Source organism: Sesamum indicum, linkage group LG13, assembly GCF_026168435.1.
Source record: "Sesamum indicum cultivar Baizhima isolate 11 linkage group LG13, ASM2616843v1, whole genome shotgun sequence".
Taxonomy (NCBI): Eukaryota; Viridiplantae; Streptophyta; class Magnoliopsida; order Lamiales; family Pedaliaceae; genus Sesamum; species Sesamum indicum.
Window position 1 is genome coordinate 4,712,061 of NC_142669.1, and position 5,689 is coordinate 4,717,749.

The 5,689-nt window shown below is 38.2% G+C and overlaps 1 long non-coding RNA gene across 1 annotated transcript; it reads right to left on the reverse strand.

The window, feature by feature from the left end:
* Positions 1 to 814: 814 nt before the first annotated feature.
* LOC110011274 (uncharacterized) lies at positions 815 to 2,772 on the reverse strand. The gene is made up of 3 exons (XR_016063766.1): positions 1,993 to 2,772; positions 1,706 to 1,883; positions 815 to 870 (listed from the first exon to the last, which is right to left on the reverse strand). It is a non-coding gene; the product is annotated as an uncharacterized LOC110011274 (long non-coding RNA).
* Between the last annotated feature and the right edge of the window lie 2,917 nt (positions 2,773 to 5,689).

Here is a 5,689-nt window from a genome sequence, read left to right on the forward strand (position 1 = left end):
GATAATATGATGAGATCACTCGATAATATTATACACCGATATGATTCATTGTTTCTCAGAGGTGACAATGTACAAATAATATATTTTGTATATTCTTAAGCAAATAATAGCATCAAATACCAAAATACTTGTATAGGTAAAACCTTTTGTAGAGAAATAAATAATAGCGGCTAGGAAAGCAATTAATTACGCTTTGTCCAGGGAATTAACGTGTACAGTAGTCACTATGAGGCACAACATCGACTATGTGATAAAAGGAACCGTTTGGAGGAGGAGAAATGCAAAGAGAGAAAATAAAAGAGAAGTCGAAGAGCAATAAAGAACACAAACATAGGCATCACACTAAGATAACGAGATACAAGAAACCAGAGAGGGAGAAAAAGAAAGAGCGAGGAATTTCAAAGAATCATCGAAGATAATATGATAAGATCGATTGGAAATTTACACACAAAGTGATGAAATGGTGGATTTGAAAACCCTTATACAATAATTTTAGATCAAACGAACCCCGACTTAGAGTCGCATGATCGCGTACTTGGTCGTAATGCAGCAACATCTCTTACAAGTATTCTACTCCTCGATATGTTATAGGATGAGCTATTGGTCGCTGAGAGTAGATATTGTGTAATGTAAGCCGTAGTTTGGACGGATCATCAACTCCGAGTTGGATCATTAACAACTTCATCTTATGAATCAAGGTTTGACCTTCACAATTATTGAAATTTGAATAGCAGCATTAAGTGGATCTATATTACCAATCATAACATAGGAAACAACACTCTAGAATTAAAAGTCTGTCTTTTATAGAACTCACAGTTGTAAACAAAATTCATCCTTTTCAGGCGTTTCCATGGAGCGAAAGTGGATAACCTGCAGAATTACAAACCCAAATAGTCTGGATATATTAGATGAAAGTTAGAAGCATCACATAATTTCTTTAACAAGAAGGTAGTTACGGGGAAAAAGAATACTTTTAGACTTAGAACCATTATTTTGGGGTCACCGAAAGGAAATAGACGTTATAAATGGGATACGTTGAGTAACTAATATTGTCCAGGTATGCACACCCACATGCACACTAAGATAATGGGAACCAAGATCAGGTGCAAGAGAAAGAGCAAAAATTTTAAAGAGTCGTGGAGGATAATATGATGAGATCACTCGATAATATTATACATCGATATTATGCATTGTTTCTCGGAGGTGACAATGTACAAATTTTATATTTTGTATATTTTTAAGCAAATAATTGCATCAAATACCAAAATACTTCAATAGGTAAAACCTTTTGTAGAGAAACAAATAATACGGGCTAGGAAAGTAATTAATTATGCTTTGTTCAGGCACTTAACGTATACAATACTCAATATGAGGCACAGCATCGACTATGTGATAAAAGGAACCATTTGGAGGAAGAGAAATGCAAAGAGAGAAAATAAAAGAGAAGTCGAAGAGCAATAAAGAACACAAACATAGGCATCACATTAAGATAATGAGAAACAAGGAGCCAGAGAGGGAGAAATCAAAAGAGCGAGGAATTTCCAAGAATCATGGAAGATAATTTGATGAGATCTGTTGGTAATTTATCCACAAAGTGACGAACCCAAATAAAACAGTAACTACATAGATAATGGTGGATTTGAAAACCCTTATACAATAATTTCAGATCAAATCAACCCCGATGTAGAGTTGTATGAATGCGTACTTGGTCGTAATGCAGCAGCATCTCTAACAAGTTTTCTAGTCCTTGATATGTTATAGGATGAGCTTTTGGTCGATGAGAGTAGATATTGTGTAATGTAAGCCGCAGTTTGTATGGATCATCGACTCCGAGTTGGTTTGCTACTCTCTTAACAACTTCATCATATGAATCAAGCTTTGCCCTTCACAATTAGTGAAATTTGAATAGCAGCATTAAGTGGATCAATATTACCAATCATAACATAGAAAATTACTCTCTAGAATGAAAAGTTTGTCTTTTATTAAACTCACAGTTGTAAACAAAATTCATCCTTTTCAGAACTTTCCAAGCAGCGAAAGTGGATAACCTGCAGAATTACAAATATCGACTATGTGATTAAAGGGACCATTTCAAGGAGGAGAAATGCAAAGAGAGAAAATAAAAGAGAAGTCGAAGAGCAAAAAAGCACACTAACATAGGCATCACACGAGGATAACCAGAAACACGGAGTAAGAGAGGGAGAAATAAAAAGTGCGAGGAATTTCAAAGAATCATGGAAGATGATGAGATCTGTTGGGAATTTATCCACAAAGTGATGAACTCAAATAAAACAATAACTACAGAGATAATGGTGGATTTGGAAACCCTTATACAATAATTTCAGATCAATGAATAAAGAAAGAATAACAGAAAAATAGCAATACGAAAAGCAGTAAAGTAATTGGCTCAGGAGCCAAATCTGGTAACCGAATGCCCAAGCGCCACCATCGGCCTGCAACCCTCATGGTTGCAAAAAACCCACAAATCCACCATGACACAAAGATCTACAAATAGACCACTTAGGCTTCATTTAGAATCACTCAAAATTCCACTAAAAAGTTTCTCTCACACTCAGCAAATATTCTGACAAAGTATTTCACGAAAAGGGGTTTTAGTTTTTCTGTTGTTCTATCTCTTTAAAACCACAGAAGACCAATATATATATACACAGATAGAATACAGAGAATAGAGATAGAAAGAGGTCAGGTGATGAGAGATTTTCAAGAGCATTGGAAACTTGAGAGGAAACAAACAAGAGATAGAAAGGAGGGAGAGGAAGAGGCATCGGCTGAATAGTGGAAGAATAGGGTTAAGTAGAAGAAGGGTTGGGTCAGGTAATGGGCCGGGCAGTAAGTGGGCTGCCATCCAAGTTGTGGGGGGGGGGGGCATGGGCCAAAAAATCCAACAAAGTCATTGGATAATATAACATTATACACCAGAATGAATCATTCTATCTCGTAGAGACAATGTACTTGTTTTATATTTTCTATAATTTTAAGCAAATAAGTGCATCAGATATCCAAATACTTCAACAGGTAAAACTTTTTTATGAAACAAATAATATGGGCTGGGAAAGTAATTTAACTACGCTATCTTTAGATAGCTTATGCAATAGTTAATATGCAGCACATCACTGCGCATGTGATAAAAAGGACTATCTCAAGGAGGAGAAACATGTAGAGAAAAATAAAAGATAAGTTCGAGAGCAAGCAAGAACGCAAATGTCAAATATGGCAGTGCAATAAATGGGTTGTTCATCTTAAGAGATTTGCATCATAGGGAGCTTGCAATAGCAAGCTCCAATGTGGCAAATACGAGTCTCATCTATGTTAGCCGTCTTATTGCTATTTTGAAGTATAAAATTCAAGTAAAAACATAACAATTCATTTTCTAGGCACAAGATATTGGATAAGCATAAACTCGAGACAACTAAAGATATGGTTTTCAATCAAATGCAAAGCTACTATATGAAATCTAAAAAATTATAAATAACTATTGGTATTAAACTACAAAGGGAATCTACAGAAGAGAATTTGAGTGAGAATTAACTACTTGAAAGAATAACAAGGACAACTCTTGTAGAGATATACTCTCAAGGTTAGAAGGAAGTACGCGCGTGCATGCTCATCTGCACCTAGGTCCAGATGGAGGAACGTATAAAGTGAGTTTTGACATAAATGCACATCCGCATCTACGTCGGAAGAGAGGAAGACATGAAGTGAGCTTGACGTATTATCCGCATCTAGGTCCGGAGGAAGGAACCTAAACTTGTCGTAAATGCTCATCCACATCTAGGTTTGGAGGGAGGAAGACATGGAGTAAGTGTGACGTGCATGCTCATCCGCATCTAAGTTCAGGGGGAGGAAGGTGAGAAAAAGGTGAGCTTGTCTTGCATGGTAATCCGCATCTAGGTCTAGATGGTGTAACTGTGACGTACATGCTCATTCGCGTCTAACCCCGGAGGGAGGAAACTGAAAAAGTAGTGAGCATGATGTGCATGCTCTCCCGTGTTTAGGTTTGTAGGGAGGAAGGTTGAGAAAGAAGTCAGTTCAACTTGCATGCTCATCCATGTCTAGGTTCGGAGGGAGGAAAGTACGAGAGGTTTCATATTTCTCTAAATTTGAATAACTAATTCAACAGTTAGACATTAACAACCCATTTCTACATGGTTATGCTCATGCTTGGCCTATTCAGCAGTTAGACATTAACAACGCATTTCTACACGGTTATCTTAAGGAAGACATATTCATGTTGCCCCCTAAAGGATATGATGTTTCTCCCAACTTGGTGTGCAAATTACAACAATCTTTATACAGCCTAAAGCAAGCTTCGCGCTAGTGGAATGCAGAGTTCACTTTGAAGCTTGTTGCTTATGGATTCGCTCAATCTGTCCACGATCTCTGCTTATTTGTCAAGCCTTAATGCTCGAGTCTTATGGCTTTACTCGTCTATGTAGACGATTTGTATGCAGAGGTGTGTGTAAGAAGCGAGGATGAGTGTTGAGTAGAGCAAATAAAATCGTTCAACCAAGTAGGACATTGAGAAATTCTCATTACAGGTCCCTTTCTTGATGATATTGATTAGGTTAAGCGGTATCTTCACAAATTGTTCATTATTAAAGACATGGGAGATGCGAGGTACTTTCTTGGACTTGAAATCGCTCGTAGTGCTTCAGGACTTTATGTGGCACAGACGAAATATGCGATGGACATTATCAAGGAAACTGGGTTGGATCAAGCAAAATCTGCGTCTAGTCCATTTCCCTCTGGTTTGAAGTTGGCTGCTAGCTCTGGTCCCATTCTCCCGCGTCCTGATTCTTATCGAAGATTGGTTGGCCGATTACTTTATCTTGGCTTCACGCGACCGGATATTTCCTAATCAGTACAGCAGCTTAGTCACTACCTAAATCAACCTTGTGACTCGCATTGGAAGGCAGCATTGCCATGTGGTTCGTTATCTCAAGGGATCTCCCTCCAAAGGATTGTATTTTCTAACTAGTAATTCCTTGGCTCTTCGTGCATTCTGTGACGCCGATTGGGCGTGTTGCCCGGACTCTAGGCATTCTCTCACAGAATACTGTGTCTACCTTGGTGATGTGTTCGTATCGTGGAAAACCAAGAAGTAGTCACCATTTCTCGTTCCACTGCTGAGTCTGAATATAAGAGTTTGGATTCGACTGTTGGTGAACTTCGTTGGATGCCATACATTCTCTCCGATTTCAGCATTCCTATCTCACTGCCTATTTATTTGTTTTGTGATAATAAGGCCACGTTACATATTCTAGCTAAGCTGGTCTTCCACGAGCGTACGAAGCACCTCGAATTAGACTGTCATCTCGTTCGAAATGCCTTCAAGGATTGTTTTATTTCTCCTTCCTTTGTTCCTGGTTTTATGCAATTGGCTAATGTATTTAGCTCCAAGTTGGGCCTGGTGTCTATCGATCCCCATCCCACTTGTGGGGGGACTGTTGAGTTGATCATCTCCATTTGCAGCAGCAATGTAAGCAGCAACAACAGCTAAACTAACAACAGCAGTAGCTTGAGGAAGTAGACGCAGACATTGGCATTTTGGACACTGGATGAGATATTTTAATTAAATTGCATTTGGGAAACACGTCTTCTTTATTTTGTTTGTTCTATTACTTATGTGGCCTGCCTTGTCATTTATTCGAATTGTCATTGGGCCAGC